Source organism: Schistocerca americana, chromosome 3 (assembly GCF_021461395.2).
Source record: "Schistocerca americana isolate TAMUIC-IGC-003095 chromosome 3, iqSchAmer2.1, whole genome shotgun sequence".
Taxonomy (NCBI): domain Eukaryota; kingdom Metazoa; phylum Arthropoda; class Insecta; order Orthoptera; family Acrididae; genus Schistocerca; species Schistocerca americana.
Genome location: NC_060121.1, coordinates 822063527 through 822086293, shown reverse-complemented (window position 1 = coordinate 822086293; position 22767 = coordinate 822063527).

The window sequence follows — 22767 nt, the reverse complement described above, 5'->3', positions numbered from 1 at the left end:
TTGGTAGCAACCGAGTATTAACGGGATTTTAGGACTTTAGTGCCGGATTGGAACTTTACGGACATATAGACGACAGAAAATCCAATTATCTGCTGATACGAGTGAATTCAGAGGTACCGGTATTCAGATATTAACGTGTGGACTTTGATAGTGTCGTGTGCCGTTAGTTGCGAATCTTGACGTAGAGCGCGTGCATACCGGCATTTGCGGACTATTTGGATTCCACCAGGCTAGGAACCTTTTAAATACACCACTATCCATCACCATCTTAATCCTTGAATATAGAGTGAAAGTGAAATACAAGAGTGTTGTATTTATTTCATTTACCTAGTACTAATCAGTGAAGGTTTTACGGAACCAAAGCTATTCAGCAGTAAGTCAGCACTATCTAGCGGAAAGCATTGGCATTAACTATCACGCTAACTGAAGTGAACGTTTACGTGTTTTACGGACTGCATAATATGAACTTTTGTGACTCTTTGACATCCCCACTCCCTCCGAAAGGTGGCGCAGGCTGTCCTAATCATAAAAGGGGAGAGTTTTAGCCGGGCAAATTACTAAATAAAAGCGATATTTACAAGACTGGCAGTAATAGCAAAACACAAGGCCCGCACCTCATCGGAAAGTCGTCGCTGTCACGTCGGGAAGTAAAGCCGGAAATCCTACCGACGATACGTATCTACGAGCAGACGTAGACGTGGGGTACCCAAAGAGGGAACCACAAGAGAGTTAGGGGTTGCTTCAGAGTTTGAACCAGTTTTGGCGGAATGAATTTCCGATTGCTAGATTTGACGACCAAGGATTGAACGATATATGATCGGTAAATTCTACCATGTAAGTTAGGACTGTCTCCTGAAGACATGTAACGTTGTTGATGTTCATCCGGAGGTGAATTTCGGTGACCGTTTCGTGTTACTAAAGTGTTCGTTTCTAACGGCTTTCCCCCTATCCGTTTTCCATCACTATACAAACTTTACATTGTTTTGTAGATGCGCTGCCACCAATCATAAGAACTAATGTGCCTATGATAAATATAAAAAACAAGTGCAGCCAATATGAGTGAAAAAAGAAAAGTATAGAAGAAAGGTGCGAAGGAGGAGAACTCTGTAACGTCCCGTCGGCGACGGCATCTCTTAGAGACAGAGAGCTTTCAAAGGAACAAACGTGGTATTCACCTTGAGTGATGCACGGGCGTCACTGAAATCTAAATGTGGATTGGTGGAAATGCTTTGAACAGGCATCGTCCCGATAACGAGTACACCTCGATTGCGAAAACGTTTCAGTTACGATGAACACAACACTCACTGACAACGTCATCACTTTCTTTCCTCTCAAAAATCGACTTATTCGAAGGTTTTCAAATGTTTTACTTGAAATACACTAAAGAAAAGGAATTCTACGACAACAAGAAACCTGACAATCTTATGAAGTATCGCGTAGTCTACGAAATGGGGCAGCTAGCCATATGGTGCTGGAAAGCAAAACTTGTCATTTGCACCAGAAAAGACATTCATTTCAAAACATCAGCTAGTAACACTACCGGCTGCTATTAAAATGGTATTGTGTGATAGTGTTATTTCTGTGAACCAACACATCTTTTATATTTTGCGATCGTGGCTGTGTGGAATGGAAAGGCGTCGGATAGTTGTTCCGCCCTTGAAAGATTACAGTTGAGAGGAAACAATGTCTAAGCAAACGAGAACCGAAGAGTCTATTAGTAATGAAGTAAACTTCGCTCAGTTAGGCAAAGGTCACCGTGGACTAGCATGGTTCAGGAAGATATTTAATTATTGCGATTGACTTTACTTGATATTGAATTCTGTACAAGACAGTAGCTTAGTTTGACAAGTAATGTAGCAGTATTTTGACATGAACTACGCAGGGGGAGTGTTAATGCCTTTACGCTCACAGTAACACTTACTATCTGTGTATTGAATTAGAAAGATATAATGACCCCCAGGGGGCACACAGCTCTTTCGTGGGTATGTGTGGGGAGCGCCAGGGTCCCCTAGCTATTGCAGCCCTTATTCTTATCCGAGTTGCGTTTCCTTCCTCTTCCTTCTCCTTCCCTGTCCTTGTTCCTTTCCCTTTGCTCCTTCTTTCCCTCTCTTGGTGTTCATCTTTACGTCGGCCTTGCTATCGTCATGACTTTGCTTCCTCTTGCGGTTTTGGTTGGTTGCTTTTCCTCCTCCTTCTTGGCTTTTCCCATTTGCCCCCCCCCCCCCCCTGGGGTTTGACCTTCATCTCTAAACTTGAAATCTGTAGTGTGAACCAGATGGGGAACAACTCCCTCCCTAGGGTTCCTCCTCCAGCTCAGTATCCAGTCCATATGGTATGGCTGTTACATTCCTGGAAATGGAAAAAAGAACACATTGACACCGGTGTGACAGACCCACCATACTTGCTCCGGACACTGCGAGAGGGCTGTACAAGCAATGATCACACGCACGGCACAGCGGACACACCAGGAACCGCGGTGTTGGCCGTCGAATGGCGCTAGCTGCGCAGCATTTGTGCACCGCCGCCGTCAGTGTCAGCCAGTTTGCCGTGGCATACGGAGCTCCATCGCAGTCTTTAACACTGGTAGCATGCCACGACAGCGTGGACGTGAACCGTATGTGCAGTTGACGGACTTTGAGCGAGGGCATATAGTGAGCATGCAGGAGGCCGGGTGGACGTACCGCCGAATTGCTCAACACGTGGGGCGTGAGGTCTCCACAGTACATCGATGTTGTCGCCAGTGGTCGGCGGAAGGTGCACGTGACCGTCGACCTGGGACCGGACCGCAGCGACGCACGGAAGCACGCCAAGACCGTAGGATCCTACGCAGTGCCGTAGGGGACCGCACCGCCACTTCCCAGCAAATTAGGGACACTGTTGCTCCTGGGGTATCGGCGAGGACCATTCGCAACCGTCTCCATGAAGCTGGGCTACGGTCCCGCACACCGTTAGGCCGTCTTCCGCTCACGCCCCAACATCGTGCAGCCCGCCTCCAGTGGTGTCGCGACAGGCGTGAATGGAGGGACGAATGGAGACGTGTCGTCTTCAGCGATGAGAGTCGCTTCTGCCTTGGTGCCAATGATGGTTGTATGCGTGTTTGGCGCCGTGCAGGTGAGCGCCACTATCAGGACTGCATACGACCGAGGCACACAGGGCCAACACCCGGCATCATGGTGTGGGGAGCGATCTCCTACACTGGCCGTACACCACTGGTGATCGTCGAGGAGACACTGAATAGTGCACGGTACATCCCAACCGTCATCGAACCCATCGTTCTACCATTCCTAGACCGGCAAGGGAACTTGCTGTTCCAACAGGACAATGCACGTCCGCATGTATCCCGTGCCACCCAACGTGCTCTAGAAGGTGTAAGTCAACTACCCTGGCCAGCAAGATCTCCGGATGTGTCCCCCATTGAGCATGTTTGGGACTGGATGAAGCGTCGTCTCACGCGGTCTGCACGTCCAGCACGAACGCTGGTCCAACTGAGGCGCCAGGTGGAAATGGCATGGCAAGCCGTTCCACAGGACTACATCCAGCACCTCTACGATCGTCTCCATGGGAGAATAGCAGCCTGAATTGCTGCGAAAGGTGGATATACACTGTACTAGTGCCGACATTGTGCATGCTCTGTTGCCTGTGTCTATGTGCCTGTGGTTCTGTCAGTGTGATCATGTGATGTATCTGACCCCAGGAATGTGCCAATAAAGTTTCCCCTTCCTGGGACAATGAATTCACAGTGTTCTTATTTCTATTTCCAGGAGTGTATATACCTCCTGACCAAGCCACCTGTCACCCATAAGGACCGCACTGCTGGTGTCTGAGCTATGAATGCCTTCTGAAAGCCTAGGAGTAGTTGTCCATCTTCTCAGGGCATCGAAACTCCTGGCACAGACCTGATAGGTGGCCGTTCGTGTGGCCGAGTAGCGCCCACAAGGCGAGTCCCTGTGCAGAGTGGGTGGTATCATGTGGAAGTTTGGCATGTAAAGCGTGTTAAACTCTCTGGCTGTCCTTCTAACACCTTGTCTCTTCCTCGACACAGTTTTGTCTCAGTTTCTGCCTTCTCGGCCTTACCATCCGTGTCTACCCCCAGGGGGAGGGCCAAGCCCACCACCTTCGGACGAAACCTTTCCACGGTTCCTGGTCTCTACCAGGATTGAGGGGAAATTTTTTGCCGCTGTAAGACCCGTTTTCTTTGTGGAAAATGTTGAAGACAGGTTGGGTGAAACTGAGTCTTTAAGCAAGATGACATCTGGCTCTCTCCTTGTAAAGACAACTTCTGGCAGTCAGTCGGCCTCCCTCTGCGCCTGCGACCATTTAGAAGATATCCCCATGTCTAAAGCTCCTCACAAATCACTCAGTATATTAGGGACCATCTCCTGCTGTCCGACGATGAACTTGGAGCTAATCGTGAACTATGTGGCGTTCACTTCGTCCGGTGTGTCCAGAGAGCCCTAAGGATCTTCGTGTACACATTGGCGCTTTCATCCTGTTATATAAAGGGGATAGCTTGCTCGATAAAGTCGAGATAATGGTGTACAGATGAAACCGTACATTCCACCACCCACACATTGCTTCTGTTGCCTCATGTTTGGCTATATGTCCCTACAATGTGTTGCCACCCACATCTGTGACGACTGTGGCTGCTGCCTTTATGTGGGGAGCCCTTCCATCCCACCGCCTAACTGTGTAAACTGCTCTGGTCTCCATTCTCCCCATTCATCAGAGTATCCAGTGTTCATGAAGGAGAAAAGAATTAAGAAAATAAGGATTCTTGACAGTCTCAGCTACTTTGAGACCCAGAATAAGTTTGTCAGACCTCACCCTGTATATCTTTCCGCTACCATTGCCTTACTTACAAACTCCCCTCTTCACTCCTCCCCCTTAACCCTATCCTCTCTCCTATCCTTTCCTCACCCTAAGTGGCTCCCATCCCTTTCCCTCCCGGAACTACCCCTCCCCCTCCTTGGCCAGGGAAGACATCTTGTTCTCTGTCTCCTGCTAGGGATTAGGTTCACACTTGAAGTACCCATCACCGGCGTTCTCCGGATACGAAGCTAGCACCCTCGCATTGCATGAGAGAGACACACTCCGAGGGCCCCAAAGCCACTCTCTCCCTCTGTTCGACCCCAAACATCACTGCCCCATATTCCCTTCATGATAACGCCTACAGCCTCCCTCCCTGGGAGAAGAAGAAGGATCAGCACTAGTCAATGGAGGAGACTTCACTGGCTTTCCAGGAGGCTCGTCCCTTCTCCTCATCCCGAAACTGACACACGTTTTATGGATGTCACTCCATCCTCATTGGGGACAACCACCTCTGTCTCCACTTGGCTTCGTCGTGTCTTACCTGGACTCTCGCCACATGATAATCCAGTGCAATTGCAATGGATATTACAGTCACTAGCGGAAATATGACGACCTGTATCCTCCTACTCAGCATTCTGCCTTGCTCTTCAAGAAATGCACTTCCTTGATGACCACATTCCAACGCTTCGTGGTTATTGCGGATTCTGGTGGAACCATGCTGGCCCCAGGAATGTGTCTACAGGGATTTGCCCTTTGGTTCGAGCTGACATCGTTAGTGACTGGATACCCCTTCATACCAACCCTGAAGCAATAGTGGTTACAGCGCAAATGACTCTGGCAATCACCATTTGCAATGTTTACCTCCCTCCGGATAGGGCACTTCCACATGTTGAACTGTCTACCTTAATATAGGAACTCCCACACCCGTATCTCCTCCTCATAGCACACTACCCCTTGTGGTGGAGTGCCACTTCGACAAGTAGGAGTCTTCTAATGGACCACCTTATTGCAGACTTTAATTTGTGTCTCCCCATGACGATTCCCCTACCCACTTTAGTGCCACTCTTGGCACCTTTACTTCTATCGATCCCACAATCTCCTAACGAGCTCTGGTGGCTTCCCTACGTTGGTAACCCATGATGATCTCCGTGACAGTGACCACTTTCTGGTGAATCTATCCTCCCTTGACGCCTCCAGGCAGACCGGCCGTCACGTTGGGATTTCTACAGGGCTAATTGGTCTTTATATACGTCTGCATTTTGACACCTCTGTCTCGAACTGTATTGATGCAGGAGTGCAGGGCATTTCTCTCGAACTGCTATGATACGGTCATGCAGGGCATCTCTGCCACTATTCTCCATGCTGCTAGCACTGCTGTCTTCCGTCCACATGCCCCCTCGTCGTCAACGGATACCGTGGTGGACCAAAAACGTAGCAGTAGCATCCCAGGAACGCCGGCGAGTGCTGCAGCGATTTGAACTACACTCTTCAGAGACCAACCTCCTCACTTTTAAGGGTCTCCATGCTTAAGTGTTGTTACCTTATTAAGCAGAGTAAAAAGGAATATTGGGAGCACATATGCCTCTTCACTGCAGGTTTTTACCAAGCTCCATAACCCTCTGTGCCACCAGTGACAGTTAAATGTTTAGGGCCTTGTCCTCCACGGCGCGCTGTGCACTGATCCATTGGTCCTTTCAGAACACCTCACGACACACTTTGCAACTGCATCTGCATCCTCTTCCTACCCACTGCCTTTCTCCACCAGAAACGCCGAATTGAACAGATCTGCTCTGTTTTAAACCTCACCAAGCTGAATCCTGTAATAAACCCTTCACTGAATGGGAATTCTTGCAGGCTCTTAACTCCTCACCTGACACGCCCTCAGTCCCAGATTCCATCCACAACCAGATCATCCAAACTTGGATTTTATGCAGAGGCAGTATCGACTCATTGTCTTAAACCGCATTTGGCTCATGGGTGCCTTCCTGTCACAATGATGAGACAGTATAGTTACACCTGTCCTTAAGCCAGTGAAAAACCCAACTTACCCAGCTACAGCCTGATTAGACTGAAGAACATACTTTGTAAACTGCTTGAGACGATGGTAAACTTCCAATTATGTTGGGTACTCGAGTTTCGGGGCCTTTTGTCCCAGCATCAGTGCAGCTTCCAGGAAGGACGCTCTCCAACTGACCGTTTACCCTGACAGTAAACTGCAATCCGACAGGCTGTCACTAACTGCTGGCACCTGGTCGTAGTTGTCTTTGACTTACATAAGGCAAACAACATGGCTTGGCGCTATCACATTTTAGTTACCCCCTAAGGATGAGGCTTTTGCAGCCCCCCTCCCATTTTCATCCGCGAGTTTTTATCTGACCAGGTCTTCCAGGTTCGTATTGGCGTTTCACTCTGCACCCTACAGATTTAGGAGAATGGTTTTCTACAGAGTTCTGTATTAAGGGCTACACACTGCCTCGTAGCGAGCAATGGGCTTGTAACCTCTGTTGGGCTTCTGGTTACCCTGGCATTGTATGTCGACGATTTTTGCATCTCGTGGAGCTCCCACTCGGTAGAGCCTAGAAAGCGTCGGTTCCAAGACGCCACCTGACGCCACCTATCGGGCCTCTGCGTGGGCTGTTTCCCGTGGCTTCCAGTTTTCTCCCTCCAAACTGCTGGTTCTGCATTTTTGTCGTCGACGTACATTACACCTCGATCCAGAACTTTATTTAGGCGACATTAGATGTTGTAGTAGAGTCCCCTTTATTGGGCCTTATTTTTGACAAAAATCTGACATGGCTGCCCCATATTCGCCATCTGAAGACTACATGCATGCGAAAGCTTAATGCTCTCTGACTCATGGCCCATGTGCTAGTCTTCTCCGTCTTTACTGTGCTCTGGTCTCGTCCTGACAAGATTATGGTAGTCACATTTATGGCTCAGCAGCTCCTTCCACTCTGAAAATACTTGTTTCTGTTAACCTTGGTGAGGTGACACTCTCTTTGCAAAAACGGGGATTCCCCTTCTACAAATACGAAGCAGCCATCTCCTGGATTCTTACGCAATCGCCAATAGCAGGTTCCCTCACTATCGTGTGTATCCTGTCCTCTTTGCAAACTAGGGTCGTTTCCTCTCTGATCACTGCTCGCAGGTGAGATTGCTAGTTGGCATGTGTCTCACTTCCCTCTACCGGTATCTACATCTCCACTCACTGGAATACACCCCATGTATTTTCGCCCTCACCCCCCCCCCCTCATGGATGGTGCCTAGATAACGGTTTAGGACCAACCTATTCTAGGGTCTTAAGGTCTCTGTTGCCCCTATTGTCTCCTGGCGTCTTGTATGTTCGATCTTTGCTAAGATTTAGGGTGCAAACATCTTCTACACCGATGGATGGTTCTGAGAAGGTAGATAAAACGGGACACGCTTTCAGGTATCCTACTGGCTTAAAACATCATTTATTGCTGGGATCATGTGTTGTGTTCACAGCAGAGCTGTTAGCCATTACCAGGACCCTCCAATTTGTTACTCTGGTCTCCGTCCTTAGTGTTTTAACATGTACCAACTCAGTGAACAGTATGCAAGCAATCAACCGATGCTACTCTCGTAATCCTTTGGTCTGTGCTATCCATGACCTTTTCTGTGCCCTTTGCCATACCGCCAGCTCAGTTCGCTTTCTCTAGGTCCTAAGACATCTGGGTATCCCACAGAAAGAACTGGCTGACTGTTTGACTAAAGAATCCGATACTTACCATCCAACCCCCCCCCCCCCCCCCAACATTCCTTTTCATGACTCCATCCGCAGATATGCGAATCTACGTCAGATATCTCTTTGCCCAAAAGTGGAATGACGTGTTGTGCACTACTGTTCTCAGATGTAAACTCCCCACAATCAAGAAGACTACTACAGTTGGGTGCTCGTCCTTCCGCTTCTGTCGAAAGGAGCCCACTGTCTGTACACTGGTCATACCTGGCTCTCCCACAGTTTCCTCTTGAATAACGTACAACCCCCACAATGTGGTTGTGGATCCAGACTGACGGTATAGCATGTACTAGGGGAATGTCTCCTTCTTTAGGCCCTTTGTACCGCGTTTAGTCTTCCAGATTCCTTAATTTTAATATGAGCAGACGATTCACAGATGGTTTAACTGGTCCTCAGTTTCCTCTCTGAAAGTGGTTTTTATTTCCAGATATAAGGTCTTGCTTTACCCTTGGAGCAGTGTCAGACTGGTTGTGGTTGGGGCCTCTCTTCATGTTTTCTCGGTCTGGGACCCATGTCCGAGTATTAGTTGAGGACCAATTGGATGAAAATCAGTGTGGGTTTAGGCCTCTTAGAGGTTGTCAGGACCAGATCTTTAGCTTACGGCAAATAATGGAGAAGTGTTATGAGTGGAACAGGGAATTGTATCTATGCTTTATAGATCTAGAAAAGGCGTATGACCGGGTTCGTAGGAGGAAGTTATTGTCTGTTCTACAAGATTATGGAATAGGAGGCAAACTTTTGCAAGCAATTAAAGGTCTTGACATGGATAGTCAGGCAGCAGTTAGAGTTGACGGTAAATTGAGTTCATGGTTAAGAGTAGTTTCAGGGGTAAGACAAGGCTGCAACCTGTCTCCCCTCTTGTTCATATTATTTATGGATCATATGTTGAAAACAATAGACTGGCTGGGTGAGATTAAGATATGTGAACACAAAATAAGCAGTCTTGCATATGCGGATGACTTAGTTGTGATGGCAGATTCGATTGAAAGTTTGCAAAGTAATATTTCAGAGCTAGATCAGAAATGTAAGGACTATGGTATGAAGATTAGCATCTCCAAAACGAAAGTAATGTCAGTGAGAAAGAAATATAAACGGATTGAGTGCCAAATAGGAGGAACAAAGTTAGAACAGGTGGACGGTTTCAAGTACTTAGGATGCATATTCTCACAGGATGGCAACGTAGTGAAAGAACTGGAAGCCAGGTGTAGCAAAGCTAATGCAGTGAGCGCTCAGCTACGGTCTACTCTCTTCTGCAAGAAGGAAGTCAGTACCAAGACTAAGTTATCTGTGCACCGTTCAATCTTTCGACCAACTTTGTTGTATGGGAGCAAAAGCTGGGTGGATTCAGGTTACCTTATCAACAAGGTTGAGGTTACGGATATGAAAGTAGCTAGGATGATTGCAGGTACTAGTAGATGGGAACAATGGCAGGAAGGTGTCCACAATGAGGAAATCAAAGAAAAACTGGGAATGAACTCTATAGATGTAGCAGTCAGGGAGAACAGGCTTAGATGGTGGGGTCATGTTACACGCATGGGAGAAGCAAGGTTACCCAAGAGACTCATGGATTCAGCAGTAGAGGGTAGGAGGAGTCGGGGCAGACCGAGGAGAAGGTACCTGGATTCGGTTAAGACTGATTTTGAAGTAATAGGTTTAACATCAGAAGAGGCACCAATGTTAGCACCGAATAGGGGGTCATGGAGGAACTGTATAAGGGGGGCTATGCTCCAGACTGAACGCTGAAAGGCATGATCAGTCTTAAATGATGATGATGATGATGATGATGAGGACCCATGTCCACTCCCCCATCGAATGATCGCTAACCTTTTATGCCTGCTGTGTGTGTCTTAACTTCTTCGTTTTATAGTTTGACGCTGCTGACTGGATCCGTTCACTTTCAGCGAGCCCTCTTTCTTCTTTGAGTAATTTTGGACCCCAGGACTGATGACCTCACCATTTGTTCCCATAACTTCTCTTAATTAATCAATCAATCAGTTACGAAGATAATTATAGATAAACGATTACTAATGGTGAAGCAAAAATGTTCAAATGTGTGTGAAATCTTATGGGACTTAACTGCGAAGGTCATCAGTCCCTAAGCTTACAAAGGACAAACATACACACCCATGCCCGAGGGAGGACTCGAACCTCCACCCGGACTAACCTCACAGTCCATGTCTGCAGCGCCTAAGACCGATCGGCTAAAACCGCGCGGCAATGGTGAAGCACTATTGACTTGAGCAAAAGCTCCTTTAGTCAGTTTAACTGTAGTTAGTTACTACTATTGAAATGGGAGGAATAGTATTTTTTTTTACTGATTACTATTTGCATTCTCAATGAACATCCACTTCCTTATTTACTTAGCTCAAGTGGAACATGTGGCACCTTGATCTTATATAGTGTGAGTATTTGTAGAGAGTTGCCTATTCTTGACTGCTGTTATTGTAATATGACATCTAAATCTGGCTCAGCTATTAGCATGGGCCCAGAAACTATTCTTCCGGTAGACTCTGGTCGAGGCTGAACACTTTAACCCGGAAGTCAATATGAGAAACACTTAACTATATAACATATGTAACTGCAAACACATTATAGTGTTTGTTTCAATAAGAAGAGTCTTTGAACTGAATTCTTTAAATATTCTCTTGGCAATTGTACTTTCATGAAACATTAACTATCCATTTATGAACACTTCGGAGAGTATTTCAGAACTTATGCTCACTAAATAAATACGTACTTAACAGTTCCACAAAGTTTATTAACTTTTGTTAAAGAATGTAATTGCTTTACAGTTCAGTGAAGTAGGATACTCGGACTTAGCGTAGCACTTGGTATAGGACCACATCTAGGTAAACAGATAAGGATAAAATACGGTGGTTCAGCACATAATTTACAGAACGCAAAATTATTATTGAATATGAAACCAATAAGTGGACCATACAGTGTTATGTCACTCATCTGATAGTTTGAGATGAGGGTGATGATAGTGTCGATCCTCATTGCTATTCAAAAAGTCGGCAAAAATATTCATGACTCTCTCTGTGTGACAAGCTCTGAAAATTCGCATCTTAGCGTCGGATTTTCGTAGTGTAGAGGTAATCATAGTATACCACGAACAATAAGCCAAATTAATTCAGCATTCGAGGCTCCATTTTATAATCTTGGAGTTCTCATCTCTTTCAGTTTACAAGGCATGCAACCTTTGCCTTCTAGCCACTGAATGACTCATGCCTCACACAGTAGCCTTTCAGTTCGACTGCCAGATCACCTTTTCCATTCCCGCCTAGCAAATTCCGTTTCTGAGTGACCTGCCTCCGAGTTTAACATGATTGGAAAAATTACTTTGCCTGTGCATGAACCAGTATTGCTGTTAATGTTTTTACAATCTTTTACAGCACATTACTTTTTAAATTACACTCATAAATTAATTACATTGACATAAATTACCATAAATAATGAATAAAATATTTACACGGATGTTACATCAAAGAGCAGGCTTTCACAGAAGTCACATTAGGTAAAGGCAGACACAGAAGTCGGATAAGACCATTGTAGGTAACGTAGATTACAATTTTACAAGTTGAAAGTAGTTAACGTAAAAATTAAAATATTGACACTGCCTTTCATTTCAAAACGCTTGCTTATGGCAGCAGAATGAGTGCCTCTTACAGCGCAGAGAATTAAAAAGAAGTATAGCTTGAGAATGCCAGTTAGTGAGTCATAACAATATAGCGAAAGACTTCTCTATTACAACAGTATTCAAATAAATGAGCGACAAATTCAAAACATTGAAGTATTAATAATATGAAGAGAGGAGGTATGTAAAGGTTAAATTTCTTTAGTTGAGGTCTTCGCTGTTCCAGGTTCAAGCCACATCAGATAAACAATACTAAAACAGAGAAAAAATTACATTAGACGTAATGATGAGAAGCAGCTTCAAAAAGGTTTAAGAATCGGTAGTGAGCCGTCTCAATCAAAGACTGTAAGAACAGGTGGGTGCAAAACGACTTTTAAGTACGATTAAGAAAAAGGGGCCACAGCTATTGCATGAACGAGTGTGCTCGGAACACTGAACTCAAACAAAAGCTACACTATACGTTCAAGAATATATTTACAATCTTCATAAACATCAATCAGATGGCCATATTACATTAAAAAACTGAAGATGGGCACTACTGGGAAAATAAAATTTACACTAAAAGTAATTTCTTAATGTAAACAATAATGAGACAAATGAGTAACAGATTATAAGAAAAGGTACCAATGACTTAGAGCCTGAAACAGTCTACTGACTTCACCTCGTCCAGCACATTCAAATGCAGTCCACACAAAACAGTTGAGTGGGTAATTTCCTAGCATCATTGTATATCGAACGTGTGGGCCTCCAACGGTATATATCGAACATGCGACTCTAGGTCAACAACACGATTCTGGTGGTGCGAATCATGGTAAATGTTTAGTGCGCTGCCGGGGAACATAGTTTATCGTCTTCGGTTGTGAACAGCAATGAGTGAAAACGTTGCAGATTTGAGTCCCGATAGTCTCACATGGCGCAATCTTATGTCTCGGTTATGTAGTGTGGAACGTTGTTTCAAAGTTTTTTGACCTTTCGGATTGCTTCCTAATGAGGATAGCATGAATTCTGCAAAAGGTCATGGAGTCAACTCCTCAAAACTTCGCAAGAAAGGTGCGCATGTTGACATTTCCTTGCCACTGTACAGCGTCCAGTATCACAAAAGAACATTAATAAGAGAGATCACATGGTCTGAAAGTTCCAAGTTACCCTTCAAGTAGAGCATAAATTTTGATTCTTGTTGGATAAGAGACAACACACTAAAACCCATAGTTTTTGAAATACAACTGTCCGTGAACACAGGTGTGCTGCTGCTACAGTTTCAGCCGAGAAATCTGTTACACCATAGTCACGAACGAGTGTTCCAATTGGTGGACAAAACAAGGTTGTCACAAAAGACGAATCGTATGTAACTACGTACTAGGAAATACCAGAGGGGACTAACGGGGAAAATTATTTGGGTATTTGGCGACATTAAAAAAGCACCCCGAAATTGTTTTTAGGTAGTTTATTCAAGGATGCATAAAACTGTAGTTTCTCCCACTAAACACTTTATTTGTCTGGCACAAAAGTGATAGAGGCGGCTTTAAGTCATTTCAAGGATGGTTGCAACATGAATTTGTGAATCAGTTTTTAGAAGTTGTGTCATCAGACTATCGATCTGTCTACATACAGAAGATCGAACACTTGTGGAAATCTGTCAAATCGTCGATAGAGAGGGGCAGCCAGGAGAAAAGCATTAACTGTTCTTTTTCCAACACACATATTTCCAAAACTTGAGTTTGCGAGGAGAAGTTGACGCTCCTGATACTCTCCCGGTATTTCAAACTGGCATATCAAGAATATGCCCGAGTTAGGGGTAAGATGAGTGCTGCCAATGCCTTATACAATACGAGGAATATTGCGTGAGGAAGACATGGCAGACGATTAAAGTAAGTGAAGTTACTTCATTCATAAGTAATTAACTGTAACTTAACAAACATTCGTCGTTTGCCCTTGCTCTAGTGAGCTCTGTCAACAGTATGCATAATTTGGGCCAGCAGAGTCGTGTGGTCGATGTAGATTCGCACGTTCGACGTATATCATTAAGGGTCAGCGCGTTCGATAGGGAACCTTTCTTGGAAATTTCCGGTGTGTGGGTTCAAGAAAACATCCAGAGCAAGAAACTTGAACTTACCGAATAATATACACTTTTGGCAGACACTTGATTCATACATATTCCCCAAAACGCAAATGCGGTGTCTAACAACCCTACCACAACAAAGGTCAAAATTTTAATAACGATTGTGGTGCTGCTTACGCAGCTAAGTACTGCATCTTCGGGCAACATCAGTCATATTATGTGGCAGGTGCATTAGAGCACAGTTAATAGTCATTTCATGTAATAATGAAAAAACTAGGCACTCATCTTTTTGTGTTTCCCACGCTGGTCTCGTATTATCATGGCTCAATCGTTGAAGATCTAGGTGATTATGATTCCAAGCTCGGATGCAAAGAGGCCTAGGTTTTATTCTGCTATATTCTAAAGTTTTGTAGATGCGCTTCTCAAAACCATTCTTTGAGATTACACTTTTGCAGGACAATGGTGATGTAAAAAAAGCAATCAGCGCTCCGAATTTAAGTTATGCTTTCTTTTAATTGGTTTTATTGCAATATCAAGTAAACACAAATCTTCACTTCACAATACAAAACATACTTGAAAACATCTCTCTCACAGTCACTGTTGAAGTTCACATTTTATAAGCGGACTACGTTATGCATCTTTCCAACATGACGTCCAACGCTTGACCTTTTCAAGGTCTGGCTATCTTAACAACTTAACAACTAACTAATAATCGCTTACGCGCCCAATAGTCAGAGTTACAAGTACGTCAAAGATCATAGTGACAAAAGAAAGAATACACATAAGATTAATATCATTGCAACATAAACATATCGATGTATCAAAAATGAAATAAAATCTGAATGTTGTCTCAGAAATATGTTAAGTAGTTAACAGAAATACAGTAGAATATTACTGGTATCGAGAGGTTCAGATGAGGTACCATAATGGTTGCGTAATTCAACTACCATTACAGGTGGCTGCATGTCGGCAAAAGAAACCAATAACGGCGCTGTCGGTACACCTCCCTTGTGGCGGGTACGCGTAACCACTGAGCACAAGCACGCCACAGGACCAACCTAGATGCCCACCAAACTAAACCACATGCGTTCGCTGCTCCACTCTTTCCGTGTACCCAAGGACCAACCAGCAAAGACGAACAAATGCCGTGTTGGAACTCGAGAGCTGCGTTTCTCAGACAAATAAGCGGAACAATTCAAGAACCGCACACAAGACAGAGCAATGCCGAGAAATGCAAGTCGGTTTGCAGCTCCACGGGACTACCATTTGTGGCTGCTCAGGAACTGCCTTCTCCAACAAGACGGAGCTGACCAAGAGCCAAAGCAGCTCCGTGTCAAACCACCGCGGTTGGTCGAGCGCGCACTCTATAGCGAGACGTCAGGAAGGAGGTTGCTTAGTGATCGTCAAAGATGTAGCATTCTACTATCGATGAGAAATCGGTAGTGAACAAGTCTCACATTAAATCCGTAGCGGTACAATTTTCAAGTCATATACAAGACACTAATGCGGAGAGTTTGTTGAGTACTGTTCAGTGTTGCTTCATCTCTCCTGCCATGACGTAATCATGAATTTTTGTAGAACTGCCTCTGCTGTTCAAGGTATACATCAAAGAAGCAGTTGCGGAAATACAAGGAATATTAAAGAGTGGTATTAATATTCTGGGTGAAAGGACATCAGTGATTTACAAATGACACTTATTCTTAGGAAAAGTGAAAAAGTGTTACTAGATGTGTTGAATGGACTGAACAGTCTAATCAGTACAGGGTATGAACTGTAGAAAACCGAAGAAAGACGAAAGTAATGAAAGTAGCAGAGCTGAGAATAGCTAGAAATGAAAAACCCAAAATTGGTAATCACAAAGTAGACTAAGTTAAGAGATTCTGCTATCTTAGAAGCAAAACAGTCGGTGGTGGACAGGGCTAGGAGGATATAAAAGGCTGACTGGCACTGGCTAAGAGGGCATTCCCGGCCAAGGAAAGTATAATATCAACAACAGCCTTAATTTAAGGAATAAATATCTGAGAATGTTCTTTTGGACCACAACATTGTATAGTAGTGAATGATGGGCTGTGGGTAAAACGAAAAGGAAACGAATCGATGAGTTGTAGACGTGTGCCTACAGCAAAATGTTGAGAATTAGGTGGCCTAGTAAGGTACGGAATAAGGAAGCCCTCCTCAGAAGCAGCGGAAAAAGGAATATATGGAAGACACCGACAAGAACATGGGACAGAATGACAGGACCTTTGTTCAGACATCAGGAAATAAATTTCTTGGTGCTAGAGTAAGCTGTAGACAGTAAAATCTGTATGGGAAAACAATGATTGGAATATATACAAAACATAATTGAGGACAGGATGAAAGTGCTACTGCAAGGTCGAAGAAGTTGGCACAGGACAGGAATTCGTGGCGGGCTGCATTAAACCAGTCAGCCTACAGATGACTCAAAGAAAAATAAATCTCCTCACACACTCATGATCCTGAGCGTCGCTGAAGTTATTAAATCTTGAAATTATTACATTTCTATCATCGGCAACAGGGGCGTAATGTTAAATCCGCACCACACGCCTGGATGTTAGTCGTGCTGAAATGTTAATTCTTGTCCTTATATTTTGATCTGAAAATTTTTCAGCACACCTTCTTCTCCAAATGAGGTTTAAAGTTCCAGTTATCTCACAGACTACAGCGTTTCGTAAGAGTAAATGTTATCCTTCCATTTGTAGTTATTTTACCACCTTCAATATAAATGTTGCTCTACATATCAATGATAAACTGACTCCTCACACTTCATCCTAATTATTCACATAATTCCAATTTCCCAATGAGAACCACTAAGTGGTGGATAATGGACTGCTAATGAATTCTTCAAATAAACATTACGCAGAACGCGTCGTATTTTCCCAGCCTATCCTTAAATATTTCAAACATTAACGTTCAAGGCAATAAAAAGCCTAACCTGGCGCAACATACGGCATTATACCAGTCGTTTAGTTCCACAAGCGCGGCACTGGCATTTGATATTATTCATTCTTATTTCCTGACAGCAGCAATGCCCTCCCCTTGCTCCGTGGAGAACTGAGTATTGGGCTGTGCTTTCGCTGTACATGCGGTTCTGGACGAGATACTGCTCGATGCCGCAAATATTCTTGTCACAACAGTTTTGTGAAAGATTAGCGCAAAACAGATCCCCTAGCTGTGGCTTCGTTCGGTTGCTCCGCGCTGACTTCCACACATTTACCTGTCATTATGATTTATAAGGGTAGTAAAATTAACGTACTAACGCTCATCATATTCGAACCGTTACACTGTATCTGTAATCCATACGAAGCAGGCGCGACAACATACATCCAACGAAGTGAGTAACTCACTACTTGGATCGGAATATGTCGGTATAGCTCACTCGAAAGTGTAACAGCACTACTCATTGAACTTAAATATTCCTCGAAGCCCTTTTGGATGAATTTAAAGACCCTGTATATGAAGATGACATTATTATGACCTTGTTGCCACCATCATACACCTCGCCAAAGAATCATGACACTGAATGTAGATACGAAATGAAATGAATACGTGCAGTTAATGGCAGAGGAAGCGAATGGAAGCGTTGTATGTAATGAGAGGATTATGTGAAAGTGCGGGGAAACTAAGATAACATTAGGGTCGTTCCCCTGCAGCTGAAAAATATTTCATGAAAGTCATTTTGGGGCCAATGTGTTAATTTCAGTACTACCAATTTCGATGTACAACATCACTACCAGGTCGTAAGTAATTAGCAACTATCGAACACTATGGTTCGTGTTTAAAATATATAACGTCAAAACTTGCTGCAGAATGTTCATTATTGACATTGTGACGGATGAAACATAAGTATATTAAGTGATGTTTTGCGGTCTACAAGTGGTATCACAAAGAAGCTATTTCATTATCAACAGTCCCTGTCTCTTTCAATACGATACACAGCTACTTCCACATTTTTCTTCCATATCAAGGCGTGGGTGTTATTCCGTTCTGATACCGAAGGAAATTAACAGAAACGTTGTCTTCATCTCTTCATTGCTCGTCCTGCATACCATTTTCCAGTTTGGTCAAAATGTCACGCTTTCCTAGGAAACACCTTTGATGTGTTCATACGAATATTTTCGCAGTGTGTTATCTCATCTGCCATTCTGTTTTCACGTTTAATTATTGACTGAGGTCTTCGCACTCTGTCTCCTTATGTAAATCCAGTAAAAGATCTCAGAAACCTCATCCTAGCTGCTTTAATTTTTTATTTCTCTCCTCTTTTGGTACAGTTAGGTTCCGCCCTCATACATATGAGTAGTCTTATACAACCATTTTTAGCGTTATATTTTGGTGCATTTTCAACCATATATGCATTCATTTTTTGTACTGACGTACCAGTCCCAACAGTTCATCGAATTCTGTATGTTTATCACTATTTTTGCTCTTTTTACGTGTTTCGATTCCATTGCCATTACTTCCGCTTCATTTACAGATACCCATTCGAATAGTATGTAAAACATTATTTAACTGAATCTCATTTTCGTATAACACAGTTTCACAATCGGCTACCAAAACTTTGTCGTTCACAAACAAAATAGTGTTAATATATTTATTCCTTCCCGCGCTCATCCTCTTTCGATTTTCAGAATTCCGTTATTGTAACACTCTTTTGAAACATATTTCACTGAAAAACCAGACAATTCGGATTAGGACTGGTGCTCTGAGGTTTCCACACAATCTTTATTATGTAGGCAGGGTGGTTACAAATGGTCTGGAAAGCTTGTAAGGGTTTTGCATTGAAGGCTCTGCTAAGGAATAATATTTGCGACAAGAATTTGATACGTGGCGCCGTGAGCCGTAGTTGTGTCCGGCTCTTCGAAAAGCGCGCCAGGCGGAGTGCTTTCGCTTCGCGTCTAGTGTTTGCGGTGGCGCTTTCGGTTTGGCGTGATGTTTGGATCGCTACCGGCCTGTGCCGGAAGGTGAAGCAAATGTACGGTCGCGTGAGATAGGGGAGTACGTACTGGACGGTGACCGAGAGAGGTGGTGGCGCGAGCGGGGCCCTGCTGTTGGGGGTCGTCAGCTGGCCGCCACGTGCTTTGCCCGACCTCTTGGCTGTCAGGAGCTAAGTCTGCCTTACCCGTATGTACGTGGCTTACGAAGCTTAGAAGACGTGTTACAGGAGATCAGCACGTGGGACCGTATGTCTTCTTATCGGCCGTTGAAACCACTGGTAGCGGTTGGCTCTGACGAGCATTTGGAAGTGCAACGTGTTCCCGGCGCTGTGGTGGAGTGTGAGAAGTTGAGTACTGTTTTTATGTAACACAGTGAGTATATAAGAAAGGGGTTTTTCAAGTTCTAGTGAAGTGTATGAGTTTCTTCACCAGTGTTTTTGTTGGGGTCTTCCGACCACAGTTTTCGTTTGGCTGTCGGCGGGATTATGGTAATTGCTTCTTGGTCGGGCCGTTTCATTCATACCTCGACTGGGTGATTTAGGGTCGGTGTCGCGTGTCTCTGTGGTTCGGAGTCTGTGCAGGCACCGCCCTTGCTACATCTTCAGGTTTTGGGTAACTCGGGGAGGTGGTGGCTTGTAATGGAGGTTATGGGGCTGATCTGCTGTGACCCTGTAGACCAGCAATAACTATTCCGCCTATTGTGATTTGGGCCCCTTTACACGTGTCATTCCCTCACCGAGCTAAGGAAATTTCTTTTGGTGAACTGCCTTTAATTTGAAGATGTGCGTACTGGCTTATTCACATTTATCTTGTATAAGCTGACAGCTGTAATATAAGTTATTTAACTGGCGAGAGACACCTGTTTTAGCTATAGTACAAACTATCTACTTATTATTGGGAAGTTGTTAACGTCATACCTTGCAATATCCTTTAAATAGAGAAAATTTGCCAGCTATTTATTTAAAAGAGTTTTTTAAAGTGTCCCAGCTATCTCTGGAACAATAACAGCTATTGGAAGACGACTTTCACCAGAATCAATGTAGGGCTGGGGCCCATGAATGTACATATTTGGAAACATTCTAAAACGAAAGCATATATGATTTCTAACACAAATGGACCTCCTATATTTTTTCTTCAGCAATCCATAGCATGACAAAGCATATACACAATGGCGTTGATTGCGTCGCAATATTCCCATTACATCCCGAGACATTCAGACGCGAAATTGACGCTTGAAACACCCGACATGCGCTGCTAACGCACGTCCTGAGGCTCAGGCGTGAACCCCATGCTGCCCGTAATCGCGATGTGATTAACATGTGTAATCACACCTCCATACTTATCAAGAGGTCCGAAACGAATAATACAGTCTGCTGCCATCAACTCTCATAAGCACATAATGGTTTCCCTATTGCACGTTTTACGTATCTACGTACACAATATGAACCTGTACCGATCGGTGTACACCCGTCAGGTTGCCTTATTTATCCTGTGCACCCAAAATAAGGTTTATCTAATGCGTTATATGACCCATTGTGCCTGTCGCGCAGATCCTGGCTCTACCTAGTCAAGTGTCCAACGTAGTTCCCACTACTGCCACAGTTACCACTTCGCCTCGTTTATTATTTGCGACCCATGCAAACTCCTGTACTCCACCACCCTCCGAGCATCCCATTTGTTGTTGCTTTGGCGTGCAGTACACCGCTTGCCAGTGTAGTCGTGCATCAGAGTAATCTAGTGACGGCACGGAGGTAGTACACATTGTGAATAAAGTTGTGTTGTGGAACTTATACTGTACAGAATAATTTACACACATGAAGATATGGTAGAAATGCTGCTGATCTATGGAGAATGTACGCTGACGGGGAATACGTTATGAGATTGCTTATTTGTTGATAGTACTGTTAGCGAACATTATGATTACTAAGTTAATATGTCTGTTTTCTACTCTACTCTACATACCTGTACTGTACCATGTTGTAGGTGGACGAAATGCTGTTCAGACAGAACGGGTGTACAGAAGACGATTCCCTGACAAGCCATCGCCTTCGCGCCGGATGTTTGGCCGTCTCACATCTCGTCTACGTGAAACGGGAAGCTTAAATCCAGGACCTCGACATCGTCCTAGAATACGCACAGATGAACGTGCTGAAGTTACTGTGCTCGCTACCATAGCTGTGAATCCTGAAATCAGCACACGTCAAATTGAACGTGAAGTTGGTGTATCGAAATCAAGTGCACAGAGTATTCTTAAACGTCATAAGTTTCATTCCTACCATGTTCATTTACACCAGGATCTTCATGGAAATGACTTAAGCAATAGGGTAACGTTTTGTCGGTGGGCTCAGCAAAAACTTCTGACTAATCCAAATTTTTTTTGCAGATGTCCTCTTTACCGACGAGGCATCATTCTCCAACAAAGGAATTGTCAATATGAGGAATATGCATTATTGGTCCGCAGACAATCCAACATGGCTCCGTCAGGTAGAGCATCAACGTCCGTGGAAAGTTAATGTTTTGTGTGGGATTATTGGAGATACTATTATCGGACCTTTCTTTATAAATGGCATCCTAAATGGCAGACAATACTCCAGATTTATACGACACAATCTTCCTGTTCTCTTGGACACCGTACCTCTGAACAGAAGAATGGTCATGTGGTATCAGCATGACGGATGCCCTGCACATAACGCCTTACGAGCACGACGACTTCTGAACCGTAAGTACCCTGGTAGGTGGATTGGACGAGGTGGCCCAGTTCGGTGGCCTGCCCGATCTCCGGACCTTACACCGCTGGATTATTTTCTTTGGGGAGCAGTGAAGGATGCTGTTTACCAACATGAACCAACAACACCAGAGGACATGAAACAACGCATTATTGATGCTTGTACAGCCATCAAAGAGGAAACAGTAGCACGAAATAGGGCATCCTTCATCGGCAGAGTGACCCTATGTATGCAAGCCAATGGGCATCACTTTGAGCATGAGATGTGAACGCTATGTTTAGTATGTAGTGCTGGTATCACAGTGGAAATTTCTACAAAGGGCCATTTTACCCAGTGATGTTAAGAAACATTTGTTTGCAACAATTTGTCATTTAACGCATTAGATAAACATAACATTGATAATTATGTGATAATATAACTAATTGGTTAAACATGTTTACATTCATTTTCTATGTCCTACCTGAAGTTCCCAAATCAAAACATTTTTACCTAAACAACGGTAAAAGTTTTAGTCCACTTACTCGTTTCACTAAAACCATCATCATGAATTTTACTACTACGAGTGAATGATTAACTGTCACTTGCGCTAGATCTACAGTAAAGTAAAGTTTTAACGTTGAACGGCATTACCTTTTTAGTAACGGATTAACGATAAGCGAAATTAACTTTGTGACTAACGTTGCGGTACACAGATATGTTACAGAACCGCATCACCCCTAGCCTATGGGATAAATACCTGCTGGAATGTACGACGTTAACGCAGGATGGCAGCAGACCGTATTATTCGTTTCGGACCTCTTGATAAGTATGGAAGTGTGATTACG